This window comes from Schistocerca cancellata, chromosome 8, assembly GCF_023864275.1.
Source record: "Schistocerca cancellata isolate TAMUIC-IGC-003103 chromosome 8, iqSchCanc2.1, whole genome shotgun sequence".
Taxonomy (NCBI): domain Eukaryota; kingdom Metazoa; phylum Arthropoda; class Insecta; order Orthoptera; family Acrididae; genus Schistocerca; species Schistocerca cancellata.
The window spans coordinates 443,106,656-443,132,491 of NC_064633.1; the positions used below are offsets into that span (position 1 = coordinate 443,106,656).

The 25,836-nt window shown below is 44.4% G+C and overlaps 1 pseudogene; it reads right to left on the reverse strand.

Annotated features, from left to right (window-relative positions):
* Positions 1-3,598: 3,598 nt before the first annotated feature.
* LOC126096046 (5S ribosomal RNA) lies at positions 3,599-3,716 on the reverse strand (annotated as a pseudogene).
* Between the last annotated feature and the right edge of the window lie 22,120 nt (positions 3,717-25,836).

A 25,836-nucleotide genomic window follows, 5' to 3' on the forward strand; every position in this document is an offset into this window, starting at 1 on the left:
GTCTCCACAGTACATCGATGTTGTCGCCAGTGGTCGGCGGAAGGTGCACGTGCCCGTCGACCTGGGACCGGACCGCAGCGACGCACGGATGCACGCCAAGACCGTAGGATCCTACGCAGTGCCGTAGGGGACCGCACCGCCACTTCCCAGCAATTTAGGGACACTGTTGCTCCTGGGGTATCGGCGAGGACCATTCGCAACCGTCTCCATGAAGCTGGGCTACGGTCCCGCACACCGTTAGGCCGTCTTCCGCTCACGCCCCAACATCGTGCAGCCCGCCTCCAGTGGTGTCGCGACAGGCGTGAATGGAGGGACGAATGGAGACGTGTCGTCTTCAGCGATGAGAGTCGCTGCTGCCTTGGTGCCAATGATGGTCGTATGCGTGTTTGGCGCCGTGCAGGTGAGCGCCACAATCAGGACTGCATACGACCGAGGCACACAGGGCCAACACCCGGCATCATGGTGTGGGGAGCGATCTCCTACACTGGCCGTACACCACTGGTGATCGTCGAGGGGACACTGAATAGTGCACGGTACATCCAAACCGTCATCGAACCCATCGTTCTACCATTCCTAGACCGGCAAGGGAACTTGCTGTTCCAACAGGACAATGCACGTCCGCATGTATCCCGTGCCACCCAACGTGCTCTAGAAGGTGTAAGGCAACTACCCTGACCAGCAAGACCTCCGGATCTGTCCCCCATTGAGCATGTTTGGGACTGGATGAAGCGTCGTCTCACGCGGTCTGCACGTCCAGCACGAACGCTGGTCCAACTGAGGCGCCAGGTGGAAATGGCATGGCAAGCCGTTCCACTGGACTACATCCAGCATCTCTACGATCGTCTCCATGGGAGAATAGCAGCCTGCATTGCTGCGAAAGGTGGATATACACTGTACTAGTGCCGACATTGTGCATGCTCTGTTGCCTGTGTCTATGTGCCTGTGGTTCTGTCAGTGTGATCATGTGATGTATCTGACCCCAGGAATGTGTCAATAAAGTTTCCCCTTCCTGGGACAATGAATTCACGGTGTTCTTATTTCAGTTTCCAGGAGTGTATATTGATCGGCATGGGATCAGTACTTCACCGACACAATGTTTCAGCGCCGACTGAATTTAATGCAATAAAGCTTGATTGCATGTTATATTAAGACGTTCAGCCTAGTTTAAAATCACAATTCTGCGACACTCCCTCCTCTCATCTAAAAACTAACAGACTCTACCGAAAACCACCACAAGATTGACTGCATTCCTTAGTGCTAATAACTTTTCTGCTCCTTTTGTCTTCTGATCGGCCGTAAGAGCTTCGTCCACCGTACCTCACTCGCTGATACGCTCATGTACATTGCTTGGCAGTGTTAGTTAGAATGATTTATAACATTGGAAAATAGATAAGACGTATACCGTATCGGATAAGAGTTGACGCAAGGGTTAAACTGATAGATTTTATTTAATCCTACGGTAATTACTATTATAAGGAGCGATCAAAAAGAGTCCGATGCCGGTGTAGAGGTACCGACGAGTATGCAAAGGATTAGTGTGGTATCTGTGTCTTTCTGACGTCGTTGCAGTAAATGCGGATTCTGAACAACGGTGACGTTATTACCAAATGGTTCAAATGGCTCTGAGCAATATGGGACATAACATACGAGCAGTCGCATAGTTCCAGACTGAAGCGCCTACAACCGCTCGGCCACACCGGCCGGCACGTTATTACCAAATGCGTCCAAACGGGACCATCGTGCTCTTGTTCTTTCCTTGACCACTGAAGGACAAACACTGGTAGACATCCATTGGTGAATGAAAAACGCGTAGGGGCAGGATGTCTGCCGAAAGCCAGCGTTGTGGAAAACTGTGACTAGGGGTGGTGCTGCCTCATGGTAAAGCATTTGCCAAAATAGTAAAAGTCGTAAAGTAGAATATATGAGGTCTTCACGGGTTGTCAGCCGAGTAGCATCGTCGTCTCGTAGCAACGTTTCGATGGAATGCGTCTCCATCATCTTCAGGCGAAGTGTCGGGATATCGTCGGTCGCGGGCTTATATCTCTGCTGGACCGCTCTCCGCTTCCCGCGCCGGCCAATCACGCGCCCACGGAATCGCCCGATGCGCCTGGATCGGCCGGTGGGGGTGCTGGTGGGGGGGGGGGGGGAAGGGGGGGACGCGTGTGCGGGGTTCGAATCCCGGCGTCCGTCTCTGTCTGCTCTGTCGTAAAGTAGAAGTTACACCAACTCAAGTGGGAGACACTGAAGCAGCAGCCCTGTAGTCCTGATCTCTCCCCGTGTGATTTATCACGCCTTCGGTCCCTCATGAAACTCTTTGAAGGGTCAAGCATTCCCATCGGACGAAGATTAGCAGCAGGCAGTTACGGACATGTTCTCGCAGGAGGACATGGTGTTTTACCAAAAGGGTATCTTGAAACTGGTGCGTAGATGGAATTATTGCCTCCATGATCGTGGAAGTTTTACCCAATTCCAGACTGTAAGATCTTCGAAACTTTTGATCGCCTCTGATTCTATAATAAACGGTCTTTTTTTTTAAAAAATCAAGCGACTGAGCGGTCCGATTCACAGTTACAGCGTATCAATTTCTACCCTTCTTTCCCACTGCTTCCGTTGGTGTTGATGATGTTTGGTTTGTGGGGAGCTCAACTGCGCGGTCATCAGCGCCCGTACAAAGTCCCAATTTTTACACAGTCCAATTTTTTACACAATAAATCTAGCCACTATCACAAATCATGAGGATCGTGATGATAAAGTGATGAGGACAACAAAAACAACCAGTCCCCGATCAGAGAAAATCCCCAACCTGGCCGGAGATTGAACTCGAGACCTCATGATCGACATCCGCTGGTGACATCTTGAGTCACTTTCAGAAGTCGGTACTTGTTTGAATAACTGACTTCTGCCAAATGCGAAACATACAAAAAAAATACTAATATTTTTTACACAATAAATCCAGCCACTATCTCAAATCATGAGGATCGTGATGATAAAGTGATGAGCACAACAAAAACACCCAGTCCCCGATCAGAGAAAATCCCCAACCTGGCCGGAGATTGAACTCGAGACCTCATGATCGCCATCCGCTGGTGACATCTTGAATCACTTTCAGAAGTCGGTACTTGTTTGGATAACTGACTTCTGCCAAATGCGAAATATACAAAAAAAAAAAATACTAATACTAGGAACGTTAACCAGTTATTCACAAGACCGTACTCTAACACATGCTGTGCTCTGTCTGTACTGTACAGAATTTGTTGTCTATAAACCTTATTAGTAAGATTTATGGCCCCTGATGGTCTTTTTCCAATATGTGCAGAGGTGATGCTCAGGTCAAATGAAAACGCTCCTCAGTGTCTTTACCTGAGCTCTAGGATGTCACTGTAGTTTAGGTACGCTAAAACTAAACGGTACTGATTCAACGGTACTGACCGGCCAAAGTGTCATCCTCAGCCTACAGGCGTTACTGGATGCGGATGTGGAGGGGCATGTGGTCAGCACACCGCTCTCCCGACCGTATGTCAGTTTCCGAGACCGGAGACGCTACTTGTCAATCAAGTAGCTCCTCAGTTTGCCTCACAAGAGCTGAGTGGAGCCCGCTTGCCAACAGCGCTCGGCAGACCGGATAGTCACCCATCCAAGTGCTAGCCCAGCCCGACATCGCTTAATTTCGGTGATCTGACGGGAACCGGTGTTACCACTGCGGCAAGGCCGTTGGCAGCTTAGGTACACTGCTTGACAAAAATGTGAAGCACCCAGAAGGGGAAAATGAGACGACGTGAAACTTCGGGGGTTGAGAGGGTATATGATGTTATTTCAGTGATTGCGAAATCGAGTCAAATTTACAAAGATCTTAAAGATATTTTTCAATTATCTGTACGATTTTCCACCGACTCTGGCCTGGATGCGATCGCTGATTTGGTTGGGAAGGATGCCATAAAGCGATGTGTCCTCTCCTGAGGCAAGGCCATTCACAACTGTTGTAACTGGTGCCTGATGTTCCGGATAATGGCACTGGGACGGACGTCGAGCTGATCTCACTCATGTTCTATCGATGACAGATCGGGGATGTTCCTTGCCACGGTAGAACCTCAAAGTCACGCAGACAGTTCCTACAGATACGCGCAGCGTGTGGACGAGGAGCGTCCTGTTTAGAAACGGCACCACTATCCCGTCATATGAAGGGTAACACACCGCATCGTTGTCTTGTCAGAGCTCCCTCTGTCGTGTCCTACCACAGGACGGAAGGAGCGGTGAGGATCAAATATATAAAGACAAATTCCCAGTGGAGTTTGATGACTTGGATCAGCGCCAAACACTATCACACGGTACCTACGAGAGGTACGGATTCTGGGACTTGACAAGATGCTTGCAGCAGGAGACTCACGGAATTCAGGGGAGTGATTAATACTATTTATTTGTGATCAGGCTAACTACTACACTGAAGGCTAAGTCTAAAAATTAGAAAAATCTAAGGAGACAAACGGTTGCACAACGCAAGTCAGTGTCTGAAGCCACGGGGTTGAGTGCTAATAGAAAGAGCGAACACTAGCAGCACGTTAAGCACAAAGTTGAGAGCAGCCATTCAGTTGGAAAAACAGACATGTAGGAGCTTAACGAGGCTGGCAACAAACAGCACGGGGACGGCGCCTCAGCGATCTGACTGAGAACTCCCTCTGAATAAGAAACAGATGTTTTTAAACAGTTGCTGCGGCGCACTATTCCTCCGTTCCTCTAGTCGACCCACCAATCCACCGGCACTTAACAAGCTTCGGCCAATCTTGCGGGTCGCTCTGCATCTCCAAGGAGCCTCTGGCCAACCACTTTTGGGTTCCTCCTCTACTCCTACTGAGTAGCTAGGGATGCTTCTGGATTTTACACTAACAGAGTCCAAGTTTGGTATCAACAGCATTCAGCTGAAAGCTAAAAGTCACTGACACTCCTACTATGGCCAGCAACAACAGTGTTTTACGTCGCTTGACCCCGCCCCCCATCCTTGTTTGGGATGGGGCTGCTGTAGTAGCACTCTAAACTGTGTAAATCCACTGACGTTGCACTTCTCAGGACAAGTATCAAGCTTGCCGCCTCTGCCAATACGTGCGTTTCGTGGACATCTTCTACTGTGACGCCTTATAATAGCGTCTAGGCGGCGGATGGAGGTATCAGTTAATTCTCTGAAGTGAAGCTTCTCCCCTTGAACAGCTGCCCAGAACGTCTGCAATTTGAAGGGCTTTAGTGATACTGTTAAGCTCCGGTAACCTAAACGCTATCACTTTTACCTGCTCACTGCACTGTGTGTCTGATTTCCTAGCTTGGAGTGCCCTGATGGCTCCCTACAGCCTTAAGCGTAACGACATCCTAGTCATTAACTTGTCAATATATGACAACACAATCACTTCCTGCGGTGACCGAATGACGTACCGAATGACTCTTCACACCAATGGCGCCAGGAGTAACACCGCTGTGCCTTTCCAAAGAATTAGAAGAATTGGACGTATCCGCAAGTCCCCGCCATCCTCGCCGACAATGCTCATTTGCAGAACGGCGATTCATCGCTGAGCACACTGCCATGCTATTCATCAGCAGTTCGAGCTTCCCAGTCAAGTCACCATTGCAAACGCAGCCGATTCCGTTGTGGTGTTAATGGCAGCCGACGCATCCCACTGTAATTCTCCTATCAATGGTGCGGGATGACACAGAATGTTGCAAAGAGTCCATCAGATGTTCTCGGATGGCAGGCGGAGATGTGAAGGCGTTATGATGTGCGTGGTGCACAACACGGCGATCCTCCCTTGTCGTGGTCAGACGTAATCGACCGGGACCTTGAGTATGAGTCTACCTGTCCTCGCATTCCTATGCAGTAAGGCATTGAGTGACTGCCACATCCGAATGACCCTCAAACACAGATATTGCGCGATTCGACCAATCTGCCAAATGGTGGCTCACAATGAAGTCCTCAGTCAGGTGCTAATAAGGCTGTCTCCCTACGAGTATGTGGCATGTTCGTGTCTTCTGAGTGATCACTCTGTAAGTAGGCTGTTTAGGTTTTTATGTTGGTAACGCCACGTAGCGCTCTTATGTAAGTAGGCTATTTAGGTTTTTATGTTGGTAACGCCACGTAGCGCTCTGTATGAAAATCACTGACTGTTCTGTGTGCAGTCTGTGGCTAATTTGCATTGTTGGAATATTTGGTATTGTAGTGTTGGGCAGTTGGATGTAAACAGCGCGTAGCGTTGTGCAGTTGGAGGTGAGCCGCCAGCAGTGGTGGATGTGGGGACAGAGATGGCAGAATTTTGAGAGCGGACGTTCTGGACGTGTGTCCATCAGAAAGAGTAAATTTCTAATACTGGATATCATGAACTGATATATATATATGATGACTTTTGAACATTATTAAGGTAAATACATTGTTTGTTCTCAATCAAAATCTTTCATTTGCTAACTATGCCTATCAGTAGTTAGTGCCTTCAGTAGTTTGAATCTTTTATTTAGCTGGCAGTATTGGCCCTTGCTGTATTGCAGTAGTTCGAGTAAAGAAGATTTTTGTGAGGTATGTGCCTCATGAAAGGTATAGGTTATTGTCAGTCAGGGCCATTCTTTTGTAGGGATTATTGAAAGTCAGATTGCGTTGCGCTAAAAATATTGTGCGTCAGTTTAGTGTTGATCAGAATAAGTAAAGAGAGAAATGTCTGAGTACGTTCAGTTCTGCTCAGCTGTTTGAAAATCAAATAACGTAAGAGGTTTTCCAGCACTGTCATTTATAAAATTTTTCTAAGGGGATGTTTCAAATCCACATCTGACGCTGTTCACTCCCCTTACATCTCCTACCTGGCGCAGTAACGACACTAAAACATTCTGGCCTCTGTTCTAACCTTCAGAGGCAATTACAACTATGATCAGTTACAAACTCGCTGGTGGTTTGTTTATGTGAATGAAGTTGCACTGACGTCTTCTGAGACCTCACTCTTTTTGTCCGGTAGTGGCTCAAATGGCTCTGAGCACTATGGGACTTAACTTCTGAGGTCATTAGTCCCCTAGGACTTAGAACTGCTTAAACCTAACTAACCTAAGGACGTCACACACATCCATGCCCGAGGCAGGATTCGAACCTGCGACCGTAGCGGTCGCGCGGTTCCAGACTGTAGCGCCTAGAACCGCTCGGCCACTTCGGCCGGCTTTGTCCGGTAGTGTATATGAATTGTTATTAACCTTATAAATAATGCAGGTATCGTCGATGTGTGCACTTGTAAGTTTTAGGGTACAGTAGGGTGTTACATAGTCACAATTACCGTTCCAGTAACTTTAGAATGTCCCCAGGGGACTTTATCTAGAAGTTCGCAGGTGTCGTCCGTAGGGCCCCGAGCTGATTCTGACATTACTTCCACTTACTTGCGTCAGACCCATACTGTTTTCTTTCCTGTCGGCCTCCCGTGGTCAATTATAGTTTTTCCGATCCCAAAGGTATTAGGTTTCGAGGCCCGAGGGTGTCTTTTACTTTCTTCTCTCACTCCAGTCTGTGGGGTTTGATGCAGGAACATAGCCCAGGGTTGTGGGTGAAGTCCCCAATGGCAGCTGCGGCGGAGAAGGAGGGTTTCGGTACGGCGCATATGCAGGACGAAAGGGTCAACGGATCCGGAGTTGCGTAGACAACATTAGCGTTCAACCTGGAGAACCCGACAACCTCCAGCCCACTCAACTGTAGTGATCCGTCACTCCTGTGGAAACAGTTGTTTGGGTCGAGAGAAAGCCATGAATGCTGGGCGAGTCTGTGGTTTTTAAATTCGTCCCAGGTGATGCATTGCCTGTGGAGAGGACACTACACCTGAGCAAGCAAAGGTGTGGATAACAAAACGGGGAGTTGCAGTTGCCGGTTTGAAGCCTTGCGTTGAGCGACGTCTGTGCGGAAGCCAGGGGTGACTCTGCCGGCCGCGGTGGCCGTGCGGTTCTAGGCGCTCCAGTCGGGAGCCGCGCTGTTGCTACGGTCGCAGGTTCGAATCCTGCTTCGGGCATGGGTGTATGTGATGTCCTTAGGTTAGTTAGGTTTAAGTAGTTCTAAGTTCTAGGGGACTGATGACCACAGCAGTTGAGTCCCATAGTGCTCAGAGCCATTTGAACCATTTGAACCGGGGGTGACTCTCATCAGTGTGATACTCCGTTGCGGCTAATTGACTGGTTATCGCCCGCCTCGAGCTGGGCAGCCCCCAGTCAATAAGTCCTTCCCCCACCTTGTGCTTCTGTGGGTGTATGGAGCGAAAGCATCTCTCAGTGCTTGATACAAGGTGGGTTACTGAGGCGTTTGAAAAAAAAAACCAACAACAATAAAACAGCTCACATGAACAAAACCAATTATTCAGTAACACGATTTTCTCCCTGGAATGTCAAAATTATGTTACCCGGACATGACACTCCTATTATGCTGCCCCTGTGATCGGAAAAACAGCCATAATGGACAGAGAACTGCTGCACCTTCGCACCGATGTGGCTGCATTACAGGAGACTCGTCTCTCCCAGGGGAAGGCAGCCCGCGTGAAGATAATTACACCTTTTTCTGGAAAGGCAGAAAAGTTGGAGAAAGAGTTGATCAAGGATTTGGCTTTGCAGTACGAAACAGTCTTGTTAGGTGTTGCAAATAACCAAAATGTGTTTCTGAACGATTAACAGCTTTGAGATTAAGGACAACATCAGGCCCTGTCAGTTTAATCTCAGCATATGCTAAACAAACAATAACAAAGCACAATGAAATGAATACCCTTAGCTGCATACAGACGTTGATATAATTCAACGGCGACAGTTGAAAATGTGTGCCCCGACCGGGACTCGAACCCGGGATCTCCTGAATACAGGGCAGGACAATAAGCTGCGAATGTGGGTGTCACGGGAGGCGTGCCAGAGATAAGTCCCTGCAGTCGGACTGTCCCCTGTGTCCTCGGTGGCTCAGATGGATAGAGTGTCTGCCATGTAATCAGGAGATCCCGGGTTCGATTCCCGGTCGGGGCATGTCCGAAAGAACAGATACCATCTTCATATATAACAACAAAGCAGCTTAAATAAACAAAACCAACAATTCAGTAACACGATTTGCGCCGTGGAACGTCAGAACTATGAAAGCGCCACCTAAAGTCAAAGACAAGTTTTTTGAAGATCTGCAGAAATGCTTGGAGAATGTTCGTGGATCAGATAAACTTATAATACTGGGAGAGTTCAGTGCCAGGATTGGGAATACATGAAACTACTGGCCTGACTACATTGGCCCACATGGCACTGCAAATATGAACGACAATGGTCAGCGGCTGCTGGAACTTTGCACCTCTCTTTATCTTTGCAGCGCTAACACTTACTTCCGGAACAGAGTCGTGAGCAAAGTAACATGGAAACACCCACGTTTAGGGTATTGGCATCAGCTCGGAAGATGTGACTTATGTCATGTCCTTAACTCCTGTACATTTCACATTTCTGACTGTGATACTGATCACTCTTTAGTTAATGACAAAATCACGGTTCCGCCAAAGAAGATTCACTCAGCTGAGAGAGTTTGTCGAAGAATCAAGATTAACATCAAAGCCATCCAAGATGGTGCGCAATACAAAAAGTTCGGAGAAGATATTGAGATGAAACTGAACCATGAGCAACTGATAACTGCACAGAGAGCCGAAAACATGTCGCATCTGGCTAAAGAAAATGTTATGCAAACACTTATTAGAGCATTTGGGAAGCAGGGTAGGATTCAAAGCGACTGGTTTGCTGAATGATAAAGTGAGCTGCGCCAGATATAGACAAGAAATGTAGTGCTCATATACAAGTTAAGAAAAATCCTAAAGACGAACGAGCACTAGCCGATTACAAGGCCTGCAAAGCAGATCTGCAACGAGTTTCTCGCCATTGTGCAAACAGATATTGTACCAGCCTTTGCTAATCTATTCAGAATTGCCTAGACAAAGAAGATTACTGTGGCATGTATCAAGGCATCAAAACGGCCGTTGGACCAACAAGCAGGAAGCACGCTGCAATAACAGAGCTTAAAGGTGACCCAATCAACGACAGAAACCAGCAGCTAGATAGATGGGTGCAGCACTATGCCAACCTGTACTCAGAAGAGGTTAACATTTCTTGAGAAGCTTTAGGTGCCTTATCAACTTACCCTATTATGTCTGAGCTTGATAATCCTCCTACTCTCGACGAATTAAAACTCTCACTTTAAAGTCTAAAGCTGGGCAAAAGCACAGACCGTGATAATCTGCGGCTGAAATCGTCAAACTTGACTGTGTTTCGCTGATATTGTATCAAATCCTACTACAGTGCTGGGAAGAAGGCACAATACCTAAGACATGTGAGATGCAAATATAGTACAAATCTGGAAGTGAAAAGACATGGCGATAACAACTATAGAGGAATACCTGAGACTCTGTAAAGGCGTATGCGAGAATAATACCGAAAAGCCTGGAAACTTTGGCTGCTCGAACCTACGCTGAGTCACAGTGCGGATTTCGAGCTGGCAGATCCACAAATGACATGATATTCACCTTGTGACAGCTACAAGAATAGTGTCGTGACCATAGAGTGGTATTATATGTGAATTTTGTCGATCTCAACAATACCTTTGTCAGCGTCAGTAGGGAGGGACCCTACAGCATATTGGAAAAAATTGGATGTCCACCAACTTTATTGTCCTTAAAAAGATATTTCATGACAATACGCATGGCTCTGTAATCTTCGATGGTAGTACATCTAAACCATTCAGCATGAACTGTGGCGCAAGACAAGGCTGTGTGTTGTCACCTACACTTTTCGGAATTTTTTTCTCGGCTCTGCTCCAAGTAGCCTTTGAGAATTGAAATGTTGGGATACATCTGCATACCAAGAAAGACAGAGGGCTTATCATCGTCGGTCTTGTGAAGAGTGAGGCAAAGCGCTACGAGATAATCGTTCGTGAAATCCTATATGCTGATGACACTGCAATTGTTGCGAACTCTGCAGAAGCTAGTATCAACAAATAGTCATGCATGGCATCTGTTCTCAAAACGTGTGTGTGAATTCCTAAGGGACCAGACTGCTTACGTCGTCTGCTAAGAACAACACACACGCCCATGCCCGAACCTATTCTCGATGAGTGTAAACAGTATTAAGACTATAATTATGGTTCAGGGTGCTAACGCACAGCCGAATATCACATTACATGGAGCTACTATGCAAGTCGTGGATTAACGTCTGCTGTCTTGAATCCACTACAGAATCAAACGTGTCTATTGACAAGGAGATTGATGCTCGCGTTCGAAGAGCGGCTACAACTTTTGGCAACCTCTCTACATATGTTTGGAAAAACAACAAAATCTCTTTCACCACCAAAATTCTTGCTTATAAAACTTGCGTCCTCAGCATCCTTTTGTATGCATCGGAAATCCGGACCACTCGTGCCAGACAAGAACGTCGCCTTAATGCTTTCCACGTGCGGTACCTGAGATCCATCCTCGGAGTAAGATGGAAGGTTCCAGTGACCAATGAAGCAGTGCTATCTAAAACTAACTGCAACAGCATTTCAGCTATCTTGAAGCAGAGACGACTCCGCTGACTGGGGCACGCCTACCGTGTGGGATCCTGAGAGATTACCACGCGAGGTGATGCTTGGAGAGATTTCTACAGCGAAAAGACTTTTAGAACGTCCGGTACTGAGATTCTAGGACTCCTTTAAACGAGGTATGGAGAGCTTTGGCATCAACATCAACAAGTGGGAGGCATGGGCTAGCACGAGAGCATAGTGGCGTAATGATATATCATTTGGAATGTCGAAGAATGATGAAGTCTTGTTTGACAGATTAAGGCAAAAAAAAGCTTTGCAATGCCACCACTGCTCCTGCCTCAGCAGCTACATATACTCGTGACAAATGTGGCAAGAGATGCCGTGCTGCCATTGGCTCAATAAGCCATATGAAAAAATGTAACTCATAACCACATAGATACTGTAAGAATCATCTACCAAGATGTTCTGGTCGCAATCAGCTTTCGAATGGTGTGTCTGCCCAGAAGAAACGGCGACTCCTCATTTTTATGTTTCCTCTCACATACATGTCGCACATAATCATCATTCGGGCATCCATGGACAGGGCGTCCATCAGCGCAAGGCTAGCTGCGCGGAGCTTGTAGAACCAGACAGTCGCTACGGGGGTCCACAGACTTACTACAGTGGACTGCTTGGCTCTAGGCGCCCCCTCAGTTCGAGTGACGTCGCAGTACGATCACATTGGAAAAACGGACATCAGTGAGAATGAAACTGAGTAGTGCCCAAGAAAAATTGTTTATAAGAGATGTAGGATATTTTAGTAGTGTTGTGACGTTACGAGCTGTGCGTCTGTTATGTAGAAAGGATTCAAAAAGCAGAAGACTTGGTTAAGTGTTATATAGCTGGTATGTTGCGATGTAGTGACCGGACGACTAGCTGTCCGAGTCGTTGCGACGAGCACTGCAAGGGGGTCGGGTAGATATCCAGTGGACCATTGAATTGCCGTAACATGGAATTCCCGTGTCGGTGAGGTACACAGTACTGCCGCATGCTTGTGAAAGCCGAGCAAATATGCCAGAGTCTGACATGTTCAAACTAAAAGTTTCGAATATTCACAAAAAACATGAAAACTGCTTCCTGACATGCTTCAGCTGATGACGGTACTGACACAACAATAAAGAGACGACGTCAGTAAAACTATTTCCATATTTTTACAACAAAGTTATAAACATTTGTTTGTAAAATTATTGTTTAAAACATCAGTAACAAGTTTAAAAGACAGGCTACATTTGCATATGATGCACCATTGGATAGTTCTTCAAGTCAGCTGTGAAGTGACAATATTATTCTTAATATTGAACTACCAAAGGAATTTATTCAATAGTTATTAATATAGTGCCAAAACAAAGAGTTCTCCACAGAAACATGATATACAGAGTGATTCAAAAAGAATACCACAACTTTAAAAATGTGTATTTAATGAAAGTAACATAATATAACCTTCTGTTATACATCATTACAAAGAGTATTTAAAAAGTTTTTTTTTCACTCAAAAACAAGTTCAGAGATGTTCAATATGGCACCCTCCTGACACTCGAGCAATATCAACCCGATACTCCAACTCGTTCCACACTCTCTGTAGCATATCAGGCGTAACAGTTTGGATAGCTGCTGTTATTTCTCGTTTCAAATCATCAATGGTGGCTGGGAGAGGTGGCCGAAACACCATATCCTTAACATACCCCCATAAGAAAAAATCGCAGGGGGTAAGATCAGGGCTTCTTGGAGGCCAGTGATGAAGTGCTCTGTCACGGGCTGCCTGGCGGCCGATCCATCGCCTCGGGTAGTTGACGTTCAGGTTTCATAACTAACCTCTTTCGTAGGACTCTCCATACAGTTGATTGTGGAATTTGCAGCTCTCTGCTAGCTCTGCGAGTCTATTTTCCTGGGCTGCGAACAAATGCTTGCTGGATGCGTGCTACATTTTCATCACTCGTTCTCGGCTGTCCAGAACTTTTCCCTTTGCACAAACACCCATTCTCTTTAAACTGTTTATACCAACGTTTAATACACCACCTATCAGGAGGTTTAACACCATACTTCGTTCGAAATGCACGCTGAACAACTGTCGTCGATTCACTTCTGCCGTACTCAATAACACAAAAAGTTTTCTGTTGAGCGGTCGCCATCTTAGCATCAACTGACGCTGACGCCTAGTCAACAGCGCCTCAAGCGAACAAATGTACAACTAAATGAAACTTTATAGCTCCCTTAATTCCCCGACAAATAGTGTTTAGCTCTGCCTTTTGTTGTTGCAGAGTTTTAAATTCCTAAAGTTGTGGTATTCTTTTTGAATCACCCTGTATTATGAGGCGCGGAAATTTAAGCTATTCTTGAAGTAACAAGGAACCGACAAACTGAAATCATAATATTAAAAAATTATCAAAAGCTGACTCTTAGGATGATCTGTACCTCCGCAGTAACCATCTCCCCATAAAGGGACAATAAAATGTTACACAAGCATTCTGAGAACGGGTTATCCAAAGTATTTGAACCAAAAACATATATAATTCTCCATGCCATAAATTCTGAAGCCCACCCCTCTCACCTGTTTTAAGATTAATAAACTGACAGAGTTGACTTTCTCATAAAATAACCAGAAATAACTTCATTTCACATTACTAAAGCATCTATTAACGAATGCTAACCAATAAGACACCAATATAACATACTATGACCTACTCAACCAATCTTTAGTTGATGAGACGGTGCGTTCGGTAGAAACTCCATAACCATGCCATGCATCCAGCTGTCAAGAACCAGTAGTCCTTCACTCGTAGTACTGAGACCTTCGTCCTGCCGGCTCCCTATTCCAACAAAGCAGATCGAAGATTAATCCATAAGAGCTCATAAGATGGGCGCTCGGTACAGCACTCTACCACAGCATCTCACTTGCAATGTCGTTACCAAAGCTTCAGAAACCGTGAAACTGCCATGCACTACCCCACCAGACAGTGTTATAAAAACGAAGTAACAACGGGGTGCTGACTACATAACTCGTATCAACCACTAACCATAACTAAAAGAATCCATGCTAGTGCCAGTTCATCATCGTATTACTTTTCTAAAATCAACATATCATACGATTTCAAATAATTTCAGTCCTGTAATATCAGAACAGACGATAACGATCAACGGCTTATGCCAGTATATCATAACAATTTCACATAGCGAGCTTAACACCTTCCCCCAGTCTGCCGTTAATCGCCACCGAACGGTAAACACCCTTTCTGCTGTTGTCACTCGGCGGCTCTTTCTCCAACTACCCCGCCGCCTTGCGGCTCTGTCCATGACGCGAAAAGACGCTAGACACTAATCTATAACAGAAACCTCAGTCGATTCACAGAATCCTGCCAACCGGCACATTTGGCATGAGCATGAATAACTTGTCTTAGTATTCCAATCTTTTAATGTTTGTTTAATAAGAATTTTATGTCAGTACTTCTGAGACGTGTATTTGAATAGCATAGTACAGCAGGCCTAGCCGAATATACACTGACATGACAAGTTATGGGATATCCTAATATCGTGTTGGACCTCTTTTATCCTGGTGCAGCGCAGCATCTCGACGTGGCATAGACTGAAGAAGTCGCTGGAAGTTCCAAGCAGAAATATTTACCCATGCTGCCTCTAGAGCCGTCCATAATTGCGAAAGTGTTACCGCTGTAGGATTTTATGAACTAGCTAATCTCTCGATTATGTCCCATAAATGTCGGACGATCTGGGTAGCCGAATCATTCGCTCGAACTGTCCGGGATGTTCTTCAAACCAGTCGTGAACAATTGTTGCACGATGAATTGGCTCACTGTCTTTCACAAAAATTCCATTGTTAATTGGGAACGTGAAGTCCCTGAATGGTTGTAAATGGTCTCCAAAAGGTTCATTTGAACCAGAGGACCCAGTCCATCCCACGTAAACACAGCCGGAACCATCATAGAGCCTTCTTACCAACTGGGATCCATGGCTTCGTGGGATCTGCGTCACACTCGAACCGTACCATCAGCTTTTACCAAATGGAATAGGTACTCATTTGGCCAGGCCACGGTTTTCCAGTCATCTATGGTCCAACCGACGTGATCACAGCCGCGCGGGATTAGCCGAGCGGTCTCAGGCGCTGCAGTCATGGACTGTGCGGCTGGTCCCGGCGGAGGTTCGAGTCCCTCTCAGGCATGGGGGTGTGTGTGTGTGTTTGTCCTTATGATAATTTAGGTTAAGTAGTGTGTAAGCTTAGGGACTGATGACCTTAGCAGTTACGTCCCATAAGATTTCACACACATTTGAACATGTTTTTGATGTGATCACAAGCCCAGGAGAGGCACTGCAGGCGATGTCGCGATGTTAGGAAATTCACTAGCGTCGGTCTACTACTGCCATAGCCCATTAACACCACATTTCGCTTCACTGTCCTAATGCACACGTTATTTATACGTCCCACGTTGATTTAAGCGGTTATTTCAAGTAGTATTGCTAATCCATTAGTACTCACAACTCTTCCTAAACGTCGGTACTCTCGACCGTTAAGTGAAGGACGTCGGTCACTGCATTGTCCGTGGTGAGAGGCAATGCTCGAAATTTGGTGTTCTCAGCTGACTCTTGACACTGTGGACCTCGGAATATTGAATTCCCTAACGATTTCCGAAATGGAATGTCCCGTACGTCTAGCTACAATTACCATTCTTCGTCCAAGTTTCTTAATTCCCGTCATGCGGAAATAATCTCGAAACTCTTTTCACATGAGTCACCTGAGTACAAATGACACCTCTGTCAATGCACTGCCCCTTACACCTTGTGTACGCGGTACTACCGCTATCTATATGTGTGCATATCGTTACCACATGAATTTGGTCACCTCACTGCAGTTACCAGTTTGATTAGCACTTATCGTTTCACTTTGTGATATATGAAACATAAACCACTGTTGAATATTGTACAACGGTTAATACGTATTGAAGAAATATGTCTGTGAATTGTATAAACATGTACATTATATATGTTTGAAATATATAAAATTGTAAAACTAGAGCTTATCAGAACGGTGGTTTAAGTTATAGATGCTCACTTGACTGCAGTAGTCACTCACGTGACACAACTTTCAAATTGGCTGGTAGAGCATGGTTCGTGTTCTTTTGATGTTTGTGTCTGGTTAGGTAAGATTGTTAGTAAGATTAGAGCGGCCATTGAGCCACATTTGTTAATAAGGTGATAATCTGGAGAAGGGAATATTTCGATGTTCCCTATTTGCAGCTTAGTATTTTCTTAGTTGCATTGATTTGGGACATGTAAAACTTTGAAAGTGATTGCTAATGTAGCTATCAGTGACTGAACATTGCTGTGGTGAATTTATTATTGCATCTAGTCTTCAATTAACTTACTCAACTTTAGGAATAGTGTACTGTTTGAGTGATTTTAGTGCACTGCACAATGCCTCTGAATTACATTCGTCATTGCCTGCAGACATCCTGCATGCTCTACTAGGTCAGATATATCGTATCTTATTGGTTCACTGTATTTAAATATTAGTGTTGTAATCCCCCCCCCCCCTTACAACTATATTTGTGTCTGCATGAAATGTAGCCCATCTTTCCATCTTTGTCACCCACTCTATAAAAGCCACGTACTACCAAAACTATGTGCCTCCAAACTGTTATCCAACTGAAACTCGTATGCTAACTTTTGACTAAACAGAACCTAATTTGGAGTGAACTGTAACTGATCTGAATGCATCTTGTATTTATATTAAATCCGCAATAAAATGGAAATGGAAATGTCGTGTGGCTAGGGCCTCCCGTCGGGTAGACCGTTCGCCTGGTGCAGGTCTTTCGATTTGACGCCACTTCGGCGACCTGCGCGTCGATGGGGATGAAATGATGAAGTAAGAGAATCATCTGGTCCTAAACAAAATTTCCAGTTACCTCCCGTCTTGACAACATCGTTGCAGATTTCTCGAAAGCATGACAGCAAGCACCAAGCAGGCCGCAGCTAAACTACGTTTCTGTTTCTAAATACATAATCAAACTGTTGCATATGGTAATGCTAACGGTAGACGGGGGTTGGGGAGAGTAACTATTCCAATGAAATGATATTCCAAGACAACGATTTTATAATGAAGCATGTATTCAAGAAAGATGCAGACTGGGTGCGCAGTGCTGCACTCTTACATCTTCAAAGAGAAAGTTAACACTATTGGAGATTAATATTCCTTTCGCTTTCCAGTGTATACATCGTATTCATCCTTGCTGACGTTTTCAATGAATCTTTCTTTGTCTAACAGATACCATCACAAGGCAACACAGCATTACAGAATACGTCCGTCACCTTCCACACTTCAGCTAAGAATGTATGAGACCGTGCAGAGATGAAGACTGTGCCACGACGAACCAAAGATTGTTTAACACTAGCGTAACTTGTTCGCTCTCTGATGTGCACATCGATAACATGCAAAAACCAAAATGACATGACCACTTTATACCCCGTGTAAGGCCACCTTTCGAAGTAACTTGTGTTTAATCTGAATAAATTGATAGTGAACTTTATCCTGTGGTTAGACTACATCATTATCCTGAGGAATAATTCCATTTTCATCTCTTTGTTTAATTATGTATCCACTTATTTATGTGCTTTTGTAGACTATTCGCTGAGTGTCCTTTAGCAGGCCATATGAACGATCCATACTTCTGTAAGGCATAAATCAATGCTGCGCAACTGAACGCCTGAATTTGCAAACGAATCACATGTAGATTTAAGACACTGTACTCGACCTGGGGTGATAAAGTAGGAAAAACCGATCTTAACTGATAGCTAACCGAGCGAGGTGGCGCAGTGGTAGCACACTGGACTCGCATTCGGGACGACGACGGTTCAATCCCGCGCCCGCCCATTCTGATTTAGGTTTTCCGTGATTTCCCTAAATCACTCCTGGCAAATACTGGGATGGTTCCTTTGAAAGGGCACGGCCGACTTCCTCCCCTATCTTTTCCTAATCCGATGAGACCGATGACCTCGCTGTTTGGTCTCTTCCCCCAACACAACCCAACCCAACTGATAGCTGATTTCATAAGCTTTATCAGTTCTAAGACCTCCAGAAGCATTGTAGCTATTTGATCTCATCCGGAATTAAACAGTTGTAGCTAATATCATTTCAATTGAGGGCTCATCATCTCTGCGACAATGCCTCCTTGCTGCAATCCCAGGCATCGCGCCCTGAAGCACTTCACACTATCCCGCTGAGTGAGTAAATGTATGTACAGCAGCCCTCACATCCTTGTCGGCTGCCTTTCCTTTTACAATTTGTCCGCCTCGTTCGTATGAGTTCTCAGCCGCGGTATAGCGTGCGTTGTTTTTCTGGGGGGGGGGGGGGGTTGCGGTGGTCTCGTGATCGGGATAGAGAGGTTTATCCAAGGGTAGCGGCGAGCAGGGACCGGTGGTGCTAAGGTAGCGACGTCCTAAGTGGGTAACGTGGCTAGAATTTGTGACGACGCCTTCTGACTTTGGGTATTGCGAAGTTCAGTCTTGTGCTCATATCAGACGTTAATGGGGAACTGATTATTCCCGTTAGCATGGATAATTTCGGGGCATATGAAGTGGATATCGCGAAGGTTTACTTGTAGATGGCTTAGAGGTATTCGACGAAGAGGATATCGACGGATCTCACGGTGATCGTGGCATCAAACAATCCGTTAATGCAGATGTAATACGGAACAAGGTTAGTCACTTGAAGGATGGAGAACGGGAAAACATGGAAGCTTCACTGTTGCAGTATATAGATTTATTAGATTCGAATGGCCCACTACCAGCAACACCGATCACACAGCATCGTATACCAACAGGGGATAATTCCCTAATGTATAAGAAGCCATATAGCACTGTAAAGCATCTAGAACCACTAGTAGACGAGTTCATTGACCAGCAGCTGTGTGAAGGTATCATAGAACATAATGACAGTGCTTGGTCCAGCAGTATAGCATTGGTTCCCAAAATATCAGTTGATGCAACAAAAATATATAGATTTTGTTGCGACTATCGGGTTTTAAAGGCACGAGCTACAACGGATGCATATCCAATTCCTAGCACTACGGGTGTAAGTACTTTTCAATGATAGACCTTCAAAGCGGTTACCACCAAGTAGAAGTGTTTCCAGGAGATAGAAATAAGATTGCAGTCACAGCCTGTTCTGAACATTACCAATATCGGAGAGTGCCGTTTCGTTTGAAGAATGCTTCTGCTACTCTCCAAAGGTTACTGGATGGTTTACATTCAAAAACAATGGAAAAACACATTAAAAGATTAAATGAAGTGTTTAGCAGGTCACGAGCAGCACGTCTTACTTTAAGTGCGGAGAAAGGTCATTTTGCGCAACCGCAAGGAACGTATCTAGGTGATATTATTATAAGAGATGGAGTCAAAACAGATCCTAGACTTACATCAGCCGTACGTGATTTTCCAGCACCAAAGACTACTACCCAATTGCAATCTTATCTTGGTGTATGTAATGACTACCGTCAATTTGCATAAGGTTATGCTGAAATTGCACGACCATTATCTAAGTTGGTTAAGAAAGGAGTTGGTTTCCAATGATCGCAACAGTGTCAAGAACCTTTCGACAAAACTTGAAGAAGTTTTAGTGTCAGATTCTGTGTTAGTGTTTCAAAAAATGGTTCAAATGGCTCTGAGCACTTTGGGACTTAACTGCTAAGATCATCAGTCCCCTAGAACTTGTAAATACTTAAACCTGACTAACCTAAGGACGTCACACACATCCATGCCCGAGGCAGGATTCGAACCTGCGACAGTAGCGGTCACGCGGTTCCAGACTGCAGCGCCTAGAACCGCTCGGCCACTCCGGCCGACGTGTTAGTCTTTCCTGATTTTGAACGCGAATTCATATTGGCATGTGACTCATCACGTTGGGTTTTATATCAAGTCAAAATATAGATGGAGATGAACATCCGGTGGCGCATGCCTCTAGGCCTAAGCGCATCTGGGTGCGGGGCCAACCGGCCGGCAGTACTGGGTTCAACGCCTGCTGCCTACACCGCGGATGGGGTGGTCCAGGGAGAGAGAGGCAGATAGTGGGATCGAGTACACTCCCCCAGTCGACAGCAGCTATGCATGCTGTAGCAGGCTGGGCTAGGCACCAGTGTCGACACAAGAGGAACGACGTCTCGCTAGGATGCGGGCGCGAGCACTGGCGCACTCTGTCCGAGACCAGGGCAGGAGGCAACTACGGCCATCAGTGCAACACCCTTTGTAAAGTTGTCACAATAAAAAATTGAATGAATAATCGTGTTTTCTTAGCGCCACGAGCGCTTCCAGACGATTCCTGACATCGTGCAGAGGCCTCATCCGCTAGACCATATAATGTATTATGGTAAGAAGAATAGATGCTGAATGATGAATGCATGCAGCTTGCCGCTAACTTTGTGTACTGTCTTGTCTGTATAGACGTGTATCTGTTGCCTTTAAGATCCCTTCACTTTCACACATAAATCTATACAGTAAAGTAAGGGCCTCCCGTTTTGTCTTTAGGCTGATCCGTGATAAGACAGGCGAAAAGTTAGACTAATGGAGGATTATTAGTATTTTCTCTAATTTCATTCGCTCTCTCTCTCTCTCTCTCTCTCCTTTATCTATGTACAGTTTTAAATATAACATTTCATTACGTGAAATCAGCCCAATAGAATCTCTGGTGGAGCCCTTCGTCTTAGTATTCAGCGGCTGGCTTGCTGTAAGAGATCTTTACATTTATTATTATTGTTAAGCACTGCATTCAGTTGGGAAAATCAATTGTTTGAACAATTCGTTCCTTTACGAAAGATTTCGAATTCCAGATGTGTACGAAGCCTTTTTGGACGATTCAACAAAGACTCGGTGATTGCAGGCTCTCTTCGACACAGCTGAAACTTCCCCACTAATTACAGGGCCAACGCGATCATCAATGATTCAGACAAAGAACTCATTCGTTCATTCACTCCAGAATAAAAGGGGTCACAAACCTTATTTATGAAGGAAATTGTATATTCAATCCATCTCCATTACATGTCCAGATCCCTGTTGGTTCCAAGTCTTAATTATTTTCCGTTACTATTTCTTTCTCTTCAAACAACCCGCTAGTGGCACAAATGTTAATAGCTCGCTTTAGCGAGAAGAAAAGCAAATATGTCTCTTTTAGAAACCCGTCAATCTTTCAACAGATACTTCCGAAGCTGTCTTAGTTACCAGTCTAACAACCATGGAGAACACATACATGTATCTCTGTTATTCCAAAGAATAAACGTACTAGAAAATACTTTGGCGTCGACGAGCTATCGGCGCATATATTACTAGAAAATCAGATCAGATACTTTTCCAAAGTGAATGAATGTGGATGGTTTGATTGACAATGATTAATTGGTGCGTGGTAGAGGGTAATTTTCCGTGGGGAGATTACAACGACTCAGTCGTTCCACGCAGCCACAGTTACAGTACATGTTGTAAATCATTTCCATGTACCTCAACGCATGCGTGTAGGCGCTGTAGCATGTTATGCCTCACACTTTCATATCGGCCAGGCTGCATTCGAACAGTGTCAAAGACAGCATGAGTACGCTGCTCCAGTGTCTCCACATCTGGAATGGGGTCTGCAGACACGATACTTTTGAGATGGCCCCATAACCAGAAATTACACGGGTTGAGATCCGGTGAACGAGCAGGCCATGCAACAGGACCCCTTGTCAGATCCATTGACCAGGGAAGACGCGATTGAGATGATGCGTCCGGACGTTAACGGTGAAGTGAGCTGGAGCACCATCATGTAGTAGTCACATAGCCCTTCGAATCATCAGTGGCACTTCTTCCAGTAAGGGTGGCAATCGCCAACAAGAAACGCCGATAGTTCGTACCTGCTGACCGACGTGGAAGGAAGCCGACACATTCCGGCTGCATTGATGCTGATGATTCGCTGTCACCATACCACGAGGGCTCTGTACACTATCGCACATATGATTGTTACGAAAGTTGAAGATACCACTCCGCATAAAGGTGGCCATGTAACACCACAGCTCTTATGCTGTATAGATTTTTTTTTTTTTTGCTTCATTTAATGTTACATTGATGATCGTCTGTAAATGTGTTTGAATCGATAACATAAAATTGTGTACTCTTTTCTTTGTCAAACCTTTGATGTCGTGATTTGATTCTATGCAAAGTAGTGTATCTGTAATTTAAAGTTCTTTGTCCCATTTGGAGGGAACAAAACTTATTGTATATAATTGTAATTTTGTGTGAATAATTTTTTGTAGAAGTGTCATATGTGAAAATGTTCTGTTTTATTTAATGCATTTGTTTGCTGTTATGTAAACTGCTGACCTTCACTTAGGGTTCTTAGTTAATTTGTATGTAAATGGTGTAGTGGTTCCCCTCGGGAACGGAACTGTGTAGCGCGCGCAAATTGTGGTTGGCCTAGGTGGAAAAGGTGGAACTGATAGTCAGTCGGAGACGAGCCAGCAGTCGGGAACGAGCCACGAGTCGGGGACGAGCTACGAGTCCGTGCACTGCTATTATAAAGGTGCATATTGTGCTGATTCAGAGAGAGGCTTTTCCTGCTTCTTTCCAAGGCCTCGGATGGATGGATAACTAGCTGTAACTATTCTGGAATTTGTATTTATCATCGCCACCAAGAAATGACAGAGTCCAGCAATTCTACCTGCAATTCCACCTACCAACATGCATTTGTCACCACGTTGCGCAATCACTGTAACGTAATACTATATTGATGTACAGTGAAGGATCAGCTTAATGGATGTGCTAATGTGCTGAAATATAAGGTAATTTGTTCCGAATTCATGTACCTACCTTGATTTTACTCCTCATCATAACACCTCTCAGGGTCCTCTCCGTTTGAAGTAACCGAGTGTCCTTACTGAAAGTACATTGAAACTCAGTTTTTTAAATAATGCCTCTTGAACTTATTAAAAAGATAGTTAAAGCTAATGTGGTAACATAGTGAGCTAAAGCAAATGTTATTTGTCCAAAAATAATTTTCCTATTAAAACTGCTATTTAAAGTGCTGTTGCTAACTTCAATATTAAAAGTTCTTAAGACTGAGGCTTATAAGGCAGATGATCACATTATTGTCTGTAGTGAATTCTAAAAGGTGAGTTAGTTTCTTGCAATGTGGTCAGCATTGTGTTTCGCTGTAGTAAAAGTGAGAAAGCTGCAGTTGTGAAACAGTATATATTCATGTTTGCTAAGTGTTTGTGTATCTTGTGTATTAGAAATGCATGTTAATAGTAATGTTTATGGTATCTCTTATAATTTTGCAAATAGTTTGTGCTGCTCCAGTTGTCAGCTTCAATCTTAAAACATATGTGTGTCAGAGTTCATTGCACTCGGGTGTGGCTGTCTAGGTTGTGTTTGTCCGTTTCAGTTACTTATACCTGCTTTCTTAAACGAGAACGTTAATCTTTCTCTTGCCTAATTAGGCTGGCGACTGTTTCCCTTATTCTAGGAATAGTATAGCTAGGCAAGATTTTGTTTGTCACTATTCCAATATTTACGTAATTCTGACTTTCATATCCAATAAGCCACCTCCGTTAGGAACAACACGGTCAATTTAACAAAATTCCTCTCAGAGGGTAACACTGTTCTGTTGCCTTGTGCCATAGTTGCTTTTACAAAATTGTTTTATGTCACAATCTGCTTCCAGCATTGAGGTTATGGTACAGTGGTAGCAGACAAAGAGTGTTATACGCGGCGCCGCGTGACAGGACGTTGTTCAGTTTGCACCTACAGACGGAAAAAAGTATAAGTAGTTAGCTTTTTACAAACATAGAGTGAACATAAAACGTCCCGCGGCACGAACCTGTACATTAGTTGACAGAACTAGTAGTGAAAGTTCAGTTTAAATTAAAAATAAAAGGTATCAGTACTTAATAATAGCTAAAATGGATAGGAAACTGGAAATAAATCTAGACACGAGAGAGCAGAATGCAACCGGGAGCAGTTCTGGCAGCACACCAACAGATGGCATGACGCGCGAGTTAAATTACGTACGTTATCACGCAGACGTTAATAAACAAATCGAAGCTATGTGTGTAGCGCGTAATAAGCAAGACAATGTAGGCAATGTTGTCGAAGACAGTGGCTATGCTGATGAATCGAGGGATATGTTTGAATCACCAAAAACTGAAAGGAAAGTAGAACTTGAACACGAAAATGCAGCAGAACATAAAAGTGAAAAGAATTCAGATATGATAGAATTGTTAAAAATGTTGTCTGCACAAATTGCAGCACAGGGGCAACAAAATGCAGCAGAAAATGACAATATTAAGGCACAAATTGCAGCACAGGGACTGCAAATTGCAGCGCAAAATGACAATATCAATGACAATATTAAGGCACAAATTGCAGCACACAGTGACAATATTAATGCACAAATCGAAATGCAGAGTACCAGACTTAGTAAACAAATTGAAGAAGTCAACTCAAGGGTAGGAACAGTGAGTAATGAAATTAAAAGTATTAAAAGCGAAATTACTGTCATCAATGGCAATATTGCCAATGTACAAGGACAAATTGATGACATTAACGAAAGATTTGACACTGAAGTAATTAAAATTCAAGATCAAATAGAACCCTTAGTCATCACTAAAGTAGACGAAAAGGTATTCGGTATTAAATCCGAAATATAAACCGAATGTAACGCGGAATTTGCACAGATTAAACAATCTGTAACAGAAACAAGCAGAGCTCTAACCAAACAGATTATTACTTGCGAAAAGAAGTGTGAACATAACACTTCACAAATCCAAGGCAAAATGTATGACTTGGAAAGAAAAATACAAACTGGACCTACACATTTTACTGAAAAAATGCCTTTCAGTAAAATATTAGAGGGCGAGGAAAAATTCGACCCAGCAAAGAGGCATAACGGATGGCACCCCCTAGACTTTGTAAAGAATTGCGAAAGAAATTTTCCTGAATATTTGTCTGACCAGGAAAAAATTAATGTTGTAATCAGTGCATTAACGGGAGAAGCAAAAAGGAGGGGTTGAATCTTGATACTAACCAGATGTCTTTTGAAACCTTCAAACAAAAATTTATTGACGAATACTGGTCAGAACAAAAACAAGACCAGTTGTGGCGTGAATTTCTAATGGCCAGGTTGTATGACATCAGAGGTAGGCAAACCATGAAAGAATTTTGCGAATCATGGTACAGAAAACTGATACACCTAAAAGCAAGAAGAACTGAAGCCGAGATCGTTTGGGTTCTTTGGCAGAAATTGCCTGAGGATTCTAAACGATATG